This window comes from Siphateles boraxobius, unplaced genomic scaffold (assembly GCF_051911475.1).
Source record: "Siphateles boraxobius isolate OS27281-9 unplaced genomic scaffold, OSU_SipBor_1 30, whole genome shotgun sequence".
In the NCBI taxonomy this organism is placed as follows: domain Eukaryota; kingdom Metazoa; phylum Chordata; class Actinopteri; order Cypriniformes; family Leuciscidae; genus Siphateles; species Siphateles boraxobius.
In genome coordinates this window covers 18,992,707-19,011,533 of record NW_027508920.1, presented here as the reverse complement: position 1 = coordinate 19,011,533, position 18,827 = coordinate 18,992,707, and the positions used below count along the sequence as shown (strand labels likewise).

Here is an 18,827-nt window from a genome sequence, read left to right as displayed (position 1 = left end):
TCACACAGGTCAGTTTATTTGACGAATTAAACTTGAGGTAACAGCGCTGTTTCACTTGGTCTAATGTTACACTATCATACTAAACTGCACTTGAGTGTGTTGAAAGTTAATGTTATATATGTGTTCGTTGGCTATATGAGACTAGCAGTAAGCTAGATCAACATTAGAATAACATACTGATAATATCCTAACATTTCATCATGTTGAGATGTATAACATTGATTTGTTTTATGTACATTTGCTCACCTGTCTAATAATGTACATGCAAGAGTGGTGTCCCTGTCAAGTGACTCGTAAAGCTCTGTCAAGTCAAGTTAGTGGACGTGGAGCTCTTCGCATCTCGAAAACGCCACGCTGATATTGATCCGCGTTTTAGTTCTCCATTTGTCCCAAAGTCTGCTTGCCATGGTCCATAAAGTTTGAACGAAACAACAACAGCGTTAGTGTGCCGCTAGACGTAACGCAGTTGCCCACGTCTGTCGCCATGGTTATATGGCAGTACAAGCGGAAACCAGGGATAACACGGATATAACGTCATTGACAGGCGACAAGTGAACAGGGATGGGCACTATTTAAAATTTTTTGAATTTCTCTGAATTTACAAATTCTTGGAAACATGTAGGATAATGTAAGTACACAATTGAAAGAAATATATAACATTGTGCAAGTGGTTTTTGGATCTTTTGATACAAAATTCGTACATATTGTACCTTTAAATTCTTCCTAAATGTAAATCTTCTGCCAGCGTTTTGTTCTCTGCTATCTAGTAACGGGCTTTATTAGCTTTAAACATTCACCCTGTTACACACTGCATTGTGAAATATGTCATGTAACAGGGTAGACAAATTTCCTAGAGCACATGTAATATAGTTGGTCAGAATTATTTGGTTATACTAACCAGAGCTTGTCCAGTGTGTTTTTTATGATAGACTGTCATTTTCTCCCTCAAACAAGACAAAAAAAAAAATTTAATGTTAAAATTTTTACTCAACATACCTGCTCGTCCAAAAAAACATCATAATGACCCACAATTCAAATGAATAGCAATAGGACTCCACAAATGACATGAAGCTGCATACATGTCTTCTTATTTCTAATGACGGGACATTATTTATAACTATATGTGGGTGTGCCTAAAAATAATAGACCTGGACATGAAATGACTGATTCATGTAGACTGGTTAAAGATGTAAGAAGTAACAGGCCAGCATGAATAATAAATTATATGGTAAAGTTATGTGAAAGTTGCAAAAACAGAATACACTGGCCTAGTTATTGTTTTTCACTTTAATATGAGTGTAAACTAATATTTATTATTTGCAGGCAGCCCTGCATGCACTCCCAGCTTTATATAAGCAGCTCTCATGAGTCAAGGTGAACAGGGTGAATACAATTTCGTGTCACATTCAAATGAGATCACTAAACGTATGGGCTCGATCAAAGAGTTCATATAAGCCTCTTCAGACGCACAAACCTCTTATTTCTCTCCCTCTAGCGAGGCACTTTTGACGAAACTCTTTGACAGCGTTTTGGCCTCTATGAGTGAGAGCCGTCACACCTCCACTGCACACTCAGCTCTTCAGGGTTCAGTGCTGGATCACGCTCCATAATCTCACTGGCTGAGCACAGATTCAGAGAAGAAATTTGAAGTCGTATTCATTTTCACTAAAATCTGTTTTCTGTATCCGAAATTGCATACTTCCCTATCCCTACTACATAGTAGGTGAATTCACAGTACTCATAAAGGAGTAGGAAAAAAGTACTTGGATGACCTACTACTTCCGGTGAGATTCTGAGGTGTTCATATGATGGACACTTTACTATCCCATGAGGCCACGGGAGAGGATTTGTGAATGGCAGTGAAGCGACGCAACGGACGCTGGTAGGTCACATGAAAATGACGTCATGTCGAATGTAGTATGTCCACATTTATTCTACACACATTTATACTAAATAGAACATACTTTTTTAGCGATTGTGAAGTAATTACGTTCCTGCTCAAGAGAGTATATGTTATTTCAGACGCACACATCGAGCTGTGCGTTTTTGATTCACTAAATAGAATAAATGACTAAATAGTCATTTGTCTGGGGAAGCTCATCGAGCTGTATATTTTTGATTCACTTCAAAGAACCGGCTTGTAAGGGTCATTAATTTGAGAATCAAACTACACAAGTTGCGCTGCATGACTTTTATTCATTAAAAAGAAACATGAGAGTCATTTGTTTGGGAAATCTGATTACGCTGTGGTTGAGCTGTATGTTTTTGATTCATTAATAAGAGCCAGATCTCAAGAGTCATTCACTGAGAATCCAACTACACCAATTAAACTGTCTGGATTTACTAAAAAGAACCAGCTCATAAAAACCATTTTGTGATAACAAATAACAAATTTGGATGACAAATTCATAGAAGAAGAATACACCAAATTTCTCTTCTTTTTTAAAACATTTCTGAGTAAGAACCTCAGTGTTGCACAAAGCTAAAACAATCTCCAAATCAGAGCCAGACATCTGCAGTTTCCACTGAGGCCGGAAAGAGCGTCGGTCCAGCATCTCAGCATATCTACCATCAGTAATTGACCTTTTACAAAGCAGCAGAGATTGAATGCTGATGTCTGATTTAAAAGCATCAAGGGAATCCCGTCTCCCCACTTCTCTCTTCTTTTTCTCTATGAACACTGTTGGGTCTCCTATCAGTGCTATCAAGCTCAGCAGCGGACCTGTTTTATCACAACCTCAGAGTCAGAGTTAATGTGCCCATTGCTGATCTGTGACCAGTGTGAGATGGCGTTATCACAGGAATAAAAGTCTGCATCAGACTCACTTTAATCCCCACAGAAACACATCACAGAGAGAGCTGCATTGTGGTTAATGCAATGGCATAACTTTATCAAAGGATTTTAATGTAGGGCATCATGCAAGGGCTTTAATGGAACCACCGATTAATGAGGTCCGAATGGATAAATTAGCATGCTTTGCTACGCACGTTTAAAAAAAAAAAAATTATCGATTGTAAAGGTCAAGTATCATTAATCCATCCAACTGATTCAGTCCAAACACAGGACTTTTTATGGATCGAACTTAATAGGATTTTGCGATTGAGACAGGCCCTAAAATGGACACTCCCTGACCAGTGCTCTGACTACTGGGAACTGATTTTGGCTCTGTCCCAAATGGAACCCTAAGCCCTCGCGATCGTCCTCGGAGTTCACACTTGTGACGTAACGTTGCATGCATTTATTTGTTGCGAAGAAGTCTGCATGCGGAGCTCGTGGACTTGGCAAAAGTGCACCTCGAGGGCTCATATCAAGCCTCAAAGTGAGCATCTTTCTCAAATCTAAAATGACAAATGGGACACCCTGGCTTCATCCGAAATCGCATACTTCCCTACTATATAGTAGGAGAAAAACAGTATGTGACGAAAGATGTATGTCCCAATTCACAGTACTCATAATGAGTAGAAAAAACTACTTCTTTCGTGAGATTGTGAAGTGTGGATATGATGGAAACTTTACTATCCCATGAGGCCACGGGAGAGGATTTCCAATTCTTTTTTCACTATATATGCTTCCATTAGGCTCTATTTTCAGAAAACATGGGTTGTCGTTCCACTGTTATGCGGACGACACTCAAGTTTACTTACCCCTAAAACCAAATTGTGATGAACTGGAAAAAAATTAGGTGCTGCCTATCTGATGTGAAAGCTTGGTTATCTCTAATTTTTTTAAATTTTAATGAAAATAAAACTGAAATTATAGTGTTTGGCTCATCAAATTCTCTTAGTCAAGTAACCCTAGGTAATTTAACTCTTTCCGTAAAATCTCGGGTAAAGAACTTGGGTGTTGTTTTTGATGATGGTCTGAAATTTGACAAGCAGGTAAGCTTAGTGGTCAAATCCTGTTTTTTCCAGCTCCGTCTTTTAACCAGAGTAAAGCCAATTTTATCTTTTAATAATTTTGAAAGACTAATTCATGCATTCTTAACATCGAGGCTAGACTACTGTAACTCACTGTATTATGGGATCAGCCAATCAGCTCTATCCTGGTTACAGATAGTACAAAATACGGCGGCAAGACTTTTAACAGGTACTAGAAAACGGGACCATATTACTCCAGTGCTACGTCATTTGCACTGGTTGCCTGTACGATACCGGGTCGATTTTAAAATTCTTCTTCTGGTTTTCAAATCATTAAATGGTTTGGCCCCCCCTTACCTTTCGGAACTACTGGCAGGACATCATCAAGTTATGTCTCTCCGGTCGTCAAACCAGAGACTTCTATGTAGACCGAAAACAAAGTTGAAAAGTAGGGGTGACCGCGCGTTTTCAGTTGCTGCTCCAAAATTGTGGAATGCGTTACCTTTTAATATTAGATTAGCTCCTACCTTGTCTGTTTTTAAATCGAGGCTAAAAACCTATCTTTTTGATTTAGCATATGGCTAAGGATGAAATGTATTGTATTTGTATGGTGTCTTTTATTCTCTCTGTTTTTGTGTCTTTTGTATTTGATGTGAAGCACACTGGTCAACTGGTGTTGTGGTTAGTAGTGCTATACAAATAAACTTGACATTGACATTGACATTTGTGAATGGCGCTGATGCAAAGCAAATGATGCTGGTAAGTCACATGATAAGGGCATCATGGCGAATGTAGATTACATTCATACTAACATACTTTTTTAGTGTTTGTAAATTAATTACTATGGTAATTACATACCCCTATGGTCTTGTGACACATGAAGTGTGCCATTTAGGAAAGGGCCTGAGACGCAACCCCTAGGTAACACTAACACAACTAAACAAGGCTCACAGATATACAACAGAACAAAAAGAATATCAAAACAAGAGTAACTGAGTCAAACTGAACGTTGCAGTAACATCTCGTTTTTGAGGGGGTCCCACATATCGATTACAATATAGCAACAAGCACAAAACAAGCTAAAAAATACGAGGTTACACTTTATTTTTAGGTGTCATTGTTACAGTGTAATTATATATGTAAGTACTAAGTAATATTAAGCAACTACATGTACTTACTATAGGGTTAGGGTAGGATTTGGTTGAGGGTTAGTTGCGTGTAATTATGCATAATTTACTTATAACTATGGTAAGTACATGTAACATATGTAACAAGGACACTGTAAAATAAAGTGTTACCAAATACAATTATTAATGCATTAACAAACAAACAACACATAAACATTAATTAATTATTAATTAATATAATTAATAAATATATTAGTTCCCCAAGCATCAGAAATTCATGAAACTATAGCATTTTTGTAGATTTTTGTAGTATTGTTCAAAGTTTAGAGAAGTTTGTACTTTTTACACACAAGATGTGCAAAATTTAGTGAAGATCAGACCAACGGCCTAGGAGGAGTTTGAAAACGTAGGTTTTACAGAAAACTCAAAATGGCTGAAATATTTTAAAAACAGAAAACAATTTAGGTTCGAGCCCTGTAAATGTACTTTTTACAGCGCAACACTGTTCTTTTAAACTGATCTCACACACACTCACATTGTTTCAATGTGTTTTCCATCAGTGTGTCTGCCACTCTCTCCTCCGGCACAGATAGATAGTGAACGCATTTGCTTGGATTAAATCAGCACATCAGACCCCAGCACCTTACATATGTATTACCTGCCCCATCTGAATCACGTATAAATCCCTGCATGTCCTTGGAACACAGTTTTGAATGTCACATTCTGATTTCAAATGAATTCATACATTTCTATGACAAACCAAGTGACAGTGTTGCTAAGAAAATAGAGAACTGCGCTTGACAGACTTCTCATAAATAATAATGGGGTTGGAATAACAAATTTGTCTCCAGGTGCTCACTGCACCTTGTATTATGCAATGCTAATACATGCAAAAAAAGGTGGGATCTTTTAGCCTATGGGAGCACACCTGGATAACCTTACACTCTGATCACACTTACAAGCGTACCGTGTTTATAATACTGTCTAGCCAACATGGCTTTGCAGTATGTTAAGATGCACAATCTTTTGGTTTAAGTGCAAATGACTTCTAGACTAGTCATCTGTTCCCAATCGACCTTCTGATGTGAAACCAGTGGCCTTCCTTAAAAGACACTTCAGGTTTCTATTGTTTTTTTCGATTGTGTACACCTGTGGATTCTTGTTCTTGATTTATTACTGCGAAGGCCTTCTTCAGATCGGATGTATTTTAGTCGTGTCCAGATGACATGGGTGGGCAGTGCATAGATGTAATGTACGTTTCTGAAGATATGTGTGATAAATGTGTGAGCCCATCCATTACTCAGGGCCAAAACCACAGAAAGCACTGATATTCTTTAGAAGTCAACTCTAAGACAAATACAGATTGCACAGCAAACTAAAAAGATATGATTCTCCACAGCCCCAAAAAATAACTATGTTTTTCCCACTTAGGAAGATACTTAAAATAATATGATTGATTTAAGTATTTAGTCAATGTATTTGTATATTATATTGTATATATATTTATTAATATAAAATCCATAGTTTAGTATTTTCTGTAAAAGTTTTTAGAGGTTTTGAGACGCCCGTTGTATTAACTTACAAAGCACACATTAACATTAACACCTTATTTTCTGGCTTTAACGCCTTATAAATGTCAGAGTCTTGCGCGTTCTGCAGGCGTGAAAGCATAATCTAGAAACTCATGCCCCGATTACAAACAAGAGGAACTTTCTGAGAATGACATCAATCATAATGTCATAATCATGAAAGCTATTAAAACAATGACCCAACTTTATTTAAAGGAAATACAAAAATGTAAGGGTGTCATATGGTCTTTTAAAATATACTTTCATATAGCTGAGAGCCCGATCTCGTATCGTGCGTATCAATACAACGAATGTTATTTCTCGTGCCATTTATACGCCTAAAAGAGTTTTTGCGTGTATATTATACGCAGTTTGCGCGTGCATATGATACGCACTTTATGGCGTGTAATACGCACGCACCCCCCTCCCCCCTTCCCCTAATCCTACCCAAGGGGATTTCAGTGCGTAGCATACACTCGCAAAAACCATTTTTGGCGTATGAATGGCACAAGAAATAACATTCGTGGTATAGATATTTAGATAGATTATTTATGCACAGACATTCTATAAAAGACTTCACTCATCTTTTAAAAACGTGTAATCATTTGACGACTTGTAATCCAATAATAATTGATACTGTGTTGGTAAAAAGAAGACCATGTTTGTGAAGTTGTTTCCATTTGAATGTTCTGCTGTGATTTTGCAGGTGAATCGTTGACATTAAGGAATAAGATCCCGTGTGTGCTTGAATCGAGATCGCAATCTTTTAATGATTAATCTTGCAGCTCTGTAGCTCCAACCCTGATCAAACCCATCTTCCTGTAACGTTCAGGTAATCTTGAAGAGGTTGGATAGGGTTCCTAAACTCTGTAGGACATTGGGCCTCGAGAGCTTTGAGAAACCCTGTTTTAGACTGTTACATGAATGTGTGTCACTGCTTTCTGTCATGGATAATGTCCATCTGCGCAGTCAGTCATCTTACTCTGTTATTTGTCAATGTTTTATAAATACTACGTATTTGGACATAGTGCTCATTTGACTTACTTCTTTTTGCTTTTTATGGTGGAAGTAGCCTGGTGTCTCATTGTTAATAGTATTGTATATAACATTTACAGATACAAATGCTAAACAAATAAAACAAAGAAACAAAACAAGTACATGCTGAAACAAATATAGACATACAGTACTCGAGTTTTAAAGGGATAGCTCACACAAAAATTAAAATTCTGTCATTAATTAAGCGTCAAGCAGTTTCGGTTGAGCTTCTGTTTATGTTCGCTGATCAATGTTTAAATGTGAATAAAAGCCTAAATTCAATCATATAAAGCGATCGATTCGCTTCAAAAAATTTGGACTACACTTCTCAATTCATATTGATTAGTTTTATGATCTTGTTATGAACTTTTTGAAGCGTCAAAGTGATAGTTGCGTAGTTGTCAATGGATGGGCAGAAAGCTCTTAATTTCATCAAAAAGATCTTCATTTGTGTTCTGAAGATGAACGAAAGTCTTACACTCTTTTTATAAAGTCTTTTTATAGCTCTATGTAAAACATTTATGAATCCTTTATGTCATTTATATATGTACATTATCGTTTTATAGATATATTTTCAATCCTTAAACCCTATCCTCAAACCTAAAATTAACCACTTTTCAACAATATAAACAACAAAAGCAGAAAAATGTACTTTGACAATAACTTGTTACAATATACCATTAAAGCCATTTACAATATACCAATAATGGCTCGTTTCCACTGAGCGGTACGGTACGGTACAGTTCGGTACGGTACGCAATTATTTGGGTTTGCACTGTCAAAAGTTGTGAATGGTACCAAAAAGCCGAACCGTACCGTACCACTTTTTGGGTACCCATCCGTTGGGGTACCTAGCACAGTGGTACGGTACTAAAAGGTGGAGCTAGACTCACTGCAGAACGCTGATTGGTTGACAGAGTATCGTCATTTGCGTGTGCTACAAGGGCATTAGAAGCGGCATTTTTTAATATATTGTTGAAATATAATACTACGGTTATTGTGTCACGAAATGTAGTTTTAAGAGTTTTTCAGGCGAGAATGTAGTTTTTTAAAGTTCAAATCTGTGGTTTATTTATAGATTTATGATAATTTGACTGAGATCCATTCCAAGCAATCACCGGGCGCTCGGCGATCATGTACCCCGCCTGGAACAGCCTTTCCTCGGCTAGTCGTTCTGATGTTTGCCACTGACTCTGACGTCTCTGTAGTGGTTAAACATTAGATATAATTCGTCTTGTATAGACCTGACAGGCGATCTTTGGTCTCGTGAATCTATAATTCGTTCCCTGGCCAATTTTTTTAGCAGAAGGCTAAGTGAATTTTCATATATTTGAGCGCTGAATTTGTATATTTGACTGAATTGTTAATAAAGCTTTACTGTATAGCTTGTTGTACCTTTTACTTATACTTTTATAATGGCTATTATTGATAAAAACTGAAATTTAACAAAAAGACATAGGGTTGAGTTTGGTCATTTTTTATTTTATTACAAGATCATCTGTAATGTTGTTTATTGCAACATTTGTACTAATGCACATATTGCCTGGAATATGTTTAATATTTTTAAATTTAAACGAAAAGAGGCAGGGTTGTGTTTTATATTTAGTTTGTTATAAATATAGGCTACCATATAGCCTACATGCAGTGAATATAGCCTAATCAACAGGTTATGTGTTGCCTAACTTTTTTGTTTTCCTTAGGATAAATTTTGTTAGAAAAATAAAAAAAAATGTATCCTAAGGAAAACTAATTTATCCTAAGGAAAACAATAGGGCCTTCGCCCTTTCAGGGCTTGGGCCCTTATAAATGTGTTAATTATGCTTTAATTAACACTTATATTAACTTATTTATGTTTATAAGCATCCTATAAGGTCTTATAAGTGTCCTATCAACTGATAATTACTGCCTATTACAAGCACCTTAAAATAAAGTGTTACCGTTAAATGTATAGTTGCAGACAGAGGCACCCAAAGTGTCTTTGACAGAGATTAACAGGGCAGACTCTGATCTTCACAGCCCACTGAGACAGAAAAAACATCTGCTGAATCATGCACACACAGACACACACACCTACAGATGACATCAGTAACCTTTTCCTCTGAGAGTGGATGAAAGTGTACTACACTTCCTCTGTCCCTTCAGATTATTGATTCTCAAAGCTCCACTGCATCCGAGTTTCTCTCCATCACCAGGGCTTCAGTCTCGTTCTGACAAACAGCACAACAGCAAAGAGACAAAGCAAATTAAAATTCTTTGAGGAGCACCTGCCGACTCTCCATTCTTTGAGGAGCTTCTTCAACATTGTTTTCGATAACAAAATTCAAAAGGCATTGTGGTACAAGGAAACAGTTTTTTCCCCCTGAAATCTTACATTTGCTTCACTGCCCACGGACGTCATTTTAATTCCCACCGGATGTAGTGTGAGGAGAGGTGAGGCCAGTGCTATCTAAATTGAAACTGGGATTCTCTCTCTCTCTCTCTCTCTCTCTCTCTCTCTCTCTCTCTCTCTCTCTCTCTCTCTCTCTCTCTCTCTCTCTCTCTCTCTCTCTCTCTCTCTCTGATTTTCAAGTATGTGTTAGGATTTAAGCAACAAATTCAACGTTCAATCGACCTTCTTAATCAATGGTTATACAATTTAAAAAACACCAAAGGGTCAGTCCTGCATGACTCATACATCTTTAACGAGCTAAGCTTTCTGTAAATCTAATATATTTACAGTATATATATATATATATATATATATATGATTTACAGAAATCTTAGCTCTTTAAAGACTATATATTTGTGTAAAGTGTGTGGCCCCCACAGTCACAAGATCTCAACCCAATAGAGCATCTTCGGGATGTGGTGGAACGGGAGTTTCGTGCCCTGGATGTGCATCCCACAAATCTCCATCAACTGCAAGATTCTATCCTATCAATATGGGCCAACATTTCTAAAGAATGCTTTCAGCACCTTGTTGAATCAATGCCACGTAGAATTAAGGCAGTTCTGAGACGAAAGGGGGTCAAACACAGTATTAGTATGGTGTTCCTAATAATCCTTTAGGTGAGTGTATTTCATCTTCATTTTGTAGATTTTGAATCACAGATTTTTGAAATTATTTTATAGCTTAGGCTACTTTTGGAGTTCACTGAGTGTCGTTTTAAACTGACCCAACAGTGATCAAGAACAGAAATGCTGGAAAACTCCGATAGCCTATACAATTTAATTTCTTTACTTTCCTAAAGTTGATTAACAATGTTTGTGTGTGTTTATATGTCTGGCTCTCAGATCTGCCAGACGGGCTCCAGGCACTGCTTCTAATCTTACTGACCTGAATGTCCATCACGGACCTGTGTGTGTGTGTGTGTGTGTGTGTGTGTGTGTGTGTGTGTGTGTGTGTGTGTGTGTGTGTGTGTGTGTGTGTGTGTGTGTGTGTGTGTGTGTGTGTGTGTGTGTGTGTGTGTGTGTGTGTGTGTGCGTGTATTTATAGGATTAGTTCAGCAACAACAAAAAATGTTAAAAATCACCATGAACATATTTAAGAATATGGAAATGGAATTTAAATGCTTCAGTGAAGGGAACATTTTAGAGAAAATTTACATTATATGAAAAAGAGACACTTGCATATTCACACATTCTGCCAACGTTGTGTGTTGCAAGGGAAAAAAAGAAAGTCATATCATTTTGGAACAACATTAGAGTGAGTAAATGATGACAGAATTATTATTTTTTGCTGTTTAGCATTGTCAACCCTCAATCAAAACACCTCTCCAGTAACAAGCATGAGAGTGGAAAATAGAAGCATTATGAGGTCAGCTAAAAATATCCTTCATGCCAATCATAACCATTAAAACACACAAGTGCAAAGATGTAATTCTTAAAGGTGACACATGTATATTTTTTTATGTTAATATACCACATCCTTAGCTTAATATGCAAAGACTACTTTAAGTAAGCTATTTGTAGACTGATTCCCTTAAAAACGTGACACTGTGACTGTAAGCATCCTGACACTGCAACAGAGACACTTTTTCGGCGGCGTTGGATAAAGCTGCAGTCCACTTTTTTGGCTTAAAAAATCAATTTTTGAGCAAGTACATAACCAGCCAATGTTCAAAACGATCTGCTTGCCTTAGCTTGATTCAAAACGCTAAGCTTGTAATAATGTTTTTAATTCCAGTGGTACTGGTGGATTTTCGCCAGAAATTCGAAATTCGGAAGGTCTTTGCGTCATTACGTCACATCTGTACACATAAAGGAGTCTCGGCTAGTAGGCTGTTGGAGATGGAGATTTATAGACTTTTCTCGCAGCACTTGCTATAATTAAACTTTTCAATTTGATGGCGGATCCAGAAAGGTTCAAATGACAATCAGCAGTGACAACTGGAGCTTCTCTCGTTGTAAAATGCGAAAGACTTCAGAGTGGCTACAGAAAAAAAGAGACGCAGAGACTGTAATGATGGTAATGACACATGTATGTGGCTGAAATTAGATTATATTAAATATGCATCTGATTACAGATATGTGTGTTCAACGCATTCTCATCCCAAGGCGTCATTTTATTCACACTTATGACCATGCTTCCAAATCCAACGCGCATGGCACCCTTTAGCGTCAGGTAGATGACGCTTATCCTCGCGCGTCATCTAACGCCTTTAGCATCAGTTAGATGACGCTTCCGTTTTTAGCGTCAGTTACATGACGCTTCCGTAATGGGTAGGTTTAGGTCTGGGGTAGGGTTAGCGTCTCATATTGACGCTAAAGGGTGCCTTGTGCGTCGGATGTTGAAGCATGGTCAACAGCGTCAGTTAGATGACGCCTTGGGATGAGAATGGGCTGGTGTGTTTGTATTTCAAAGTTAGTAATTAGACTGCAATGGAAACTGAACTACAGGTAGCCCTAATACACATTAAATGTAGTCACACAATGCTGGTGTTGTTAACATTAACAATTTGAGAACAAAGTATAATTTGCACATTTGACGTGATATGATAAGCGATTGTTAGATTTAATCAGCCGCGAATTACTGCAATGCTTTTTTCCCCTTAGTTGGTCAGAACAGAAGTGGTTGTTACTTACTTGTTCAGAGGAAATTTTCCGGTGAAAATTCGGTAACGCTTCATTTTACAGTCCTGTTTCCCATGTACATACTATGTACTTATTATAGTAATTACAATAACTGGGTAATAACCCTGAACCTACCCCTAAACCTACCCTTAACCCATGTACTTACCTTATATTACCCAGTACTTTCTAGGTAAGTACACTAGAGTCACATGGATTATTTTAATGATGTCTTTACTGCCTTTCTGCTTGAAAGTGGTAGTTGCATAGGCTGTCAATAGAGGGACAGAAAGCTCTCAGAATTCATTAAAAAGATCTCAATTTGTGTTCTGAAAATGAACAAAAGCCTTCTGGGTTTGGAACGACGTGAGGGTGAGTAATTAATGACAGAATTTAAATTTTTGGGTGAGCTAACCCTTTAATGGTTTTTAAGTTATTGTTAAAAATACATTCCCCTATAGGAACATTCTTGTTTCTGGAACCCGACTGTTGCACTGTATTATTATTTTTGCAGTTCCTTTGGTGGCTCTATTCTGCTTTTCTTCTCATTTCTGTTTATTCCTCTAGTTTATACCTTGTCTTCCTTGACTTTAGAGTTCAGGAATCGATGTATCTTGAAAAGCTTGAGGATTTCGGGATGAAATAGATCAAATGGCCAGTGTCTGCTTGTGAGAGATAAAATACACTAAGGACTGACATTTCTTTCTCCAGCTGTAAAGAAGAGGCTATGTTGGGATGAAGAGCAGATAGATTGACAGAAAGAGAAACTAAACTGTTAAATGAATGGCCTCCCATAGGGATTGGTTTTCCTTCAGGAGAAATTCAGCTGTGCAGAGATTGAAAGACAGCTTGACTCCCACTAAAAGAGAGGTGTGTGTTTGTATTTGTGAGTGTGTGTTGGAAGGGTCAGGTGATTCATTTCACACCTGAACGGTGCCATTAGCGGAGGGATAGGTCTTTTTGTTTGTCCTCGGATATAAGATCCCTTTAGCCCTTTTTATCTTGCTGATAACCAGCTAAAATAAGACATCACTGCCACTGTGTGATGTACATTGGTGGTCTGGTTTAAATATTGTTTTCTAATATAGGTTATATGGTTTGTTTGGTCCTCTCTCAGTGTCTTGTGCTTATGCATGAATGTGCGTCTGATGTGTGAAAAAAACTTTGGCAGGTGCTGAGGCGAAATAATGAATGTTTTCAATTACTGTCAAGGTGTGTTTTCTCTTTTTCTTCTCATTCCCAGTGTTTCTCTCTATTTCTGCCTTGCTCATTCTTCATTTCTCTGAACCTTTTCACAAAGATTTTTATTGATCAGAGCTGCAAAACCTCTTCATAAACAATGTTAACCTTAAACCCACAAATGTCAAGCTTGTTTGTGCATTTATGTGCTAGTGTGTAGTCACACATTACTGTGTATGGATGTGTACATGAACAATGTATGTGTTTAGAGTCATTTGGAAATGCCAATCAATTTTGCACAATATTTACTGTGTTAAGCGTTTTACATACAATGACAGTTCATTATGACCATGTCCGTCAAGATCCATAAAAAACTACATAAACCTTTTATTACAATTTATTTCGCAATGAACATGTAAGCTATTTTCCATAACTGTGCAAGACTTCCAGTTTACTATAGGTAAATAACTAGTGCAGTAAATGGTAAAATTATTATAATTAATACAAAGTATCACTGCTCTGTTTTTTTAACTGTCTGTGAAATAATAAACTTTGAAATGTTTTTTAAAAAAAATATAGCCACAAGTGGCAATCATCATGGTCCAAGCACCAATGGCTATTAGCTCAAATGTAGTTGCTTTATTATAGTGTCAACTTGAGCCCAATTTTCACAAAATTTGGTACATATATTCAGTTTTACACAGTGTACAAGTATATCCATTTTTGTAATTGTAGGCCATTCAGATTTTCTATTAGCTAATGAATATTGATTGGCTCTTGGCTGCATGTTTTTTGAAGTATCTGAGTCATATTAGAGAGATATACATTTCTGTTTGATGTTCCAACACAATCTCATGAAATTGTGTATCTATACCACCAATTTTATTTCTCGTGCCATTTATACACCAAAAATGTTTTTTGCGTGCATATGCTATGACCTGAAAACCCCTTGGGTAGGATTACGGCCTAGGGGTGGGGAGTGCGTGTGTATTACACAACATAAAGTGTGTATCATATGCATGCGAAAACTGCGTATCATATGCACGCAAGAACTATTTTTGGCGTATAAATGGCACGAGAAATAACATTCGTTGTATAGATACGCACTTTCATGAGATCGGGCTGGCTGTTCAATTCTCTAGTCCAGTAGGTTGCAGAAAGTAGTGACATTCAAGTCATGAACAAATCGATCTTTTAAGCCGGTTACAAGTCTAGCCGGTTCACAGAATTCAACTGAATCGAACTTTAGTTTTTTTATGTGGACTTTCCTACTAGAATTCAAATGACAGTAGCATTTGAATTGTTTGTCATCAGAGCACTTGGAAAATGATCAATAATCTTTTTTTTTTTTTTTTTTTGCTGACACTCTTGTTTCTTTTGTGTTAAGATGCACAATATACTGCCATTGCATTGAATTCAACCAGCCGGATATTCATTGAATTATCTTTTTTTTTTATGGACCCCCGCACATGACATACAGGAAAAAAATAGTAGACTAAATAGTGCGCACGATTTACTAATTCGTTCCCTCAATTTGCTAATTGTGCACACAAATTATAAATCGAGGGAACGATTTACAATCGTGCGCACAATTTAAATTTGTTTTCCTTGCATGTTATAAGCGCTGCTCCGTACCTTTTGGTTTCAATGAAATAACGCAACAACATAAACTGAGTAAATGATGACAAAACTTGAATTTTTGGGTGAATCTGGCCCTTTAAGAAAGTATCTGAACTTTAAAGTGAGAATTGTTACTGCTTGGCATTCAGACTACTTCTGAGGTGAAATAAAATGGATGCCTGAGGGAGCTCCCAAGTCACAGAGAGGCTGAGGCAGTGGTAGAAAAAGGAGAACAACAGGTGGTTTGTTTGTCTCGTTGTATATTTGACAATTCATTCTAACAGAGAGGAAGCTATTGATCAGATCCCAGGCTGAGAGCTTACATACCCTTTTTTGTGGACATGTACTCGGGGTGCCAAACAGAACATGAAGTCCATCACAAATGAAGGCAGTCATGCAGTGATCACATGTCCTCACTCTAATCTTTGACTTGATCAAGTTCCGCTTTGGTCGCTGGTGATATATTTTTGGGTTTTCACACCCTCTGAGAATTACAATCAGGAAACCTACAACTTTTTACAAATCAGAAATCATTGGTGAGCCAGTTTAAATGGGTCAAGATGTGCTTGTGCTGGTCTGTGTCCGCTGTCCAGCATATTGATGGTACATCGGGTCTTGGGCCTGATTTGCTTGCTCATAATGATGGCAGTGTCAAGGACGTTTATAGCTCAGAGTTTTCAACGTTGTCCTAGTTTGACACTCTAATCCACTTATACAAGTGAATGTGTGTGAGTGCTCTTTTCTGTGTGTAAAGTGAGTGTTTAGGATGAGGTTAAATATGTAGTTGATGTTTATTGCATAATAGGATGGTGTTAAGATGAAGTATGTGTCAGCAGCATTTGCATTGTGTGTGTTGAACTGAAAAATGTGTCTTTTATTCCCTTTGGAGTCCCGGCTGCTAAGCACCCGCTCTCTCACCTCCTCAAAGGGATTAGAGCTGCATTACACACACACACACACACACACACACACACACACACACACACACACACACACACACACACACACACACACACACACACACACACACACACACACACACACACACACACACACACATAAACACGTACACACACACACACACACATACACACATACACACACACACACACACACACACACACACACAGGCGCATCGTAGCCGAAGCGCAACACATGCCGCAATGACAAGAAAAACAGATGATCTGCATCCATAACAATTAAAAAACACATTAATTAAGTCAACAGTACCGCCGTGAGACATAGTTAACACAAAATATGCTCCACACAAACATGCTGCAGTAAGAGCACAACCGGTGCTTCAGTCTAAAAAAAATGATGGAGAGACTGAAAAGGGAGGAGAAGACAAAAGCAAATGATCCTGGAGGACTTGGCAAAAAATATACCCATTCGTCCCAGTGAACTGAAGATAGAGAGAGAGAGAGTTTGGCTTGACGTAAGTGACAGTCTGGTTCTGCTCATTACCTGGTGCTGTGTGTGTGTGTGTGTGTGTGTGTGTGTGTGTGTGTGTGTGTGTGTGTGTGTGTCTGTGTGTGTGTGTGTGTGTGTGCGTGCGTGCGTGCGCGCGCGTGCGTGCGTGCGTGCGTGTGTGCGTGCGTGTGTGTGTGTGTGTGTGTGTGTGTGTGTTGTTTATTTAGGGATTTTAGGGGGCAGTGAGAGTGTAAAAGAAAACGTGTGTGTGTGTTGTGTGAGAAGGTCTGCATGTATGTAGTGTAATTGAAATGCAGCGCTGGCATTGCTGTGGAATATTGGAATCACTCATCCGGGATTCCTGAAGTGAAGTTTTTGACAGATTTGTAAGACCTTCATGTTCAATGATGATACAATTGTGTGTGTTTGTTTGCGGTACATAATGGCTTTCAGAACAAAAGCTTTGCATTGTTTTCAGAAGCATTGCAGCTCTTTGACCAGCCATGTGTTGTATTTCTTCATACACTCGCATGCATTGTTCGTAAAATGCCTATTGTCTGCATTTACTTTGGTCCCAGAAAGTATTTGGAGGCTTAGAACTGTATGAATGTCATTCGAATGAGATAGCAAAGAGACCAAAAGTTTGGGTTCAGCAAGAGTTTTTGAAAGAAATTAATAGATAAAAATGACGGAAGACATTTATAATGTTACAATTTAACATTGAATAAATGTCTTACAATGTATAATGTTACACTGTCATTCTATTTATTAAAGAATCATAAAAATGTTTTATCACAGTTTCCACAAATAATATGAAGCAGCACAACTGTTTTTAACATTGATAATAAGAAATGTTTCTTGAGCAGCAAATCAGCCGATTAGAATGATTTCTGAAGGACCATGTGACACAAAATTCAGCTTTGCCATCACATGAATAATTTACATTTTAAAATATATTCAGCGATAAAATCGCTGCAAAAGATGGTTTCCAACAGGTTTTATCGTAGTTTTTGGAAGAATGTCCGGTTGTGAGGCGTTGGAAAAATAGGTCCACAATTTTACAACGAATGGTAAAACACCTGTTGGAAAGCATCTTTTGCAGCGATTTTTGCGTGAGCATATCAGTGAATACCCCAGACCACTCGGTGAGTTTCACGTCTTTGTAAATAAAGTTTAATGCGTTTATATGAATGATTGTTCCAGTGCACCTATGAAACCATTGTATAGGTGGGGGGTGCTAACACAAAAACCTAAAGTTCTCGGGACAGCAGCATGCGTCCAAATTTTAATCTTAACCGTTCAATTTCATTAGAAACGATCTTAAAACAGGGATTTACTTGTAAAACGCCGAACTTACCCTTTAACATTCACTCAAAATCTCCAAAACACAAGTTTTAAAGTGCAGAAAAGGGCTCAGAAAGGAGATTTTAAGAGTTTTTAATATTTTTCTGGGACAAAAACAAGTATAATATCCAAATTATAATATCAAAAATGATATAATATCAAAATGAATGAATGTGACATAAAATGTCTTTTTTTATTACACATGGCTTAAGCATATTATGAAAATATCTGACAAGAATGTAATCACATGAAATATTTAAAACATATACCGAACAATCTATCACAGTAAAGTGGCCATAATGGCATCTCAAAAAAGGTTGAATCAAAAATGACCCGTCGGAAACTGATACGCTGTTCTCAAGATGTTTTTTTTTTCTGTCTAATGATTTATTTAGAGCACTTTTAATAACCTGGCACAGGCTACTGATATCCATAAATCAGAATGGAAGGAAAAAGCATTATTTCTTATTTTATTCCCCTTGTTTTCAGAACCAACAGATATCCATTTATTTTCTGCACACAAAGTAGGCCAAAGTATGTTAGTGCTCTAGTGGCCACCACTGCATTTATTCAGACCGAAGCATGCTTACTTTAGCAACATGAGCTGACGTACTGGCAGCGGTATCAACAAAGATCA

General features: G+C 37.5%; 1 protein-coding gene across 3 annotated transcripts in view; it reads left to right on the top strand.

The window, feature by feature from the left end:
* Nucleotides 1-16,363: 16,363 nt before the first annotated feature.
* The window catches only part of sphkap (SPHK1 interactor, AKAP domain containing), a 179,089-nt gene continuing 176,625 nt past the window's right edge, over nucleotides 16,364-18,827 (top strand). For 2 of the 3 annotated variants that reach the window (XM_077248495.1, XM_077248491.1), the window contains exon 1: nucleotides 16,364-16,871. The gene's annotated coding sequence lies outside the window, so the exon portion shown is untranslated. Of the gene's footprint in view, nucleotides 16,876-18,827 lie in introns of all 3 variants that reach the window. The other variant, XM_077248493.1, reaches the window with a different exon arrangement.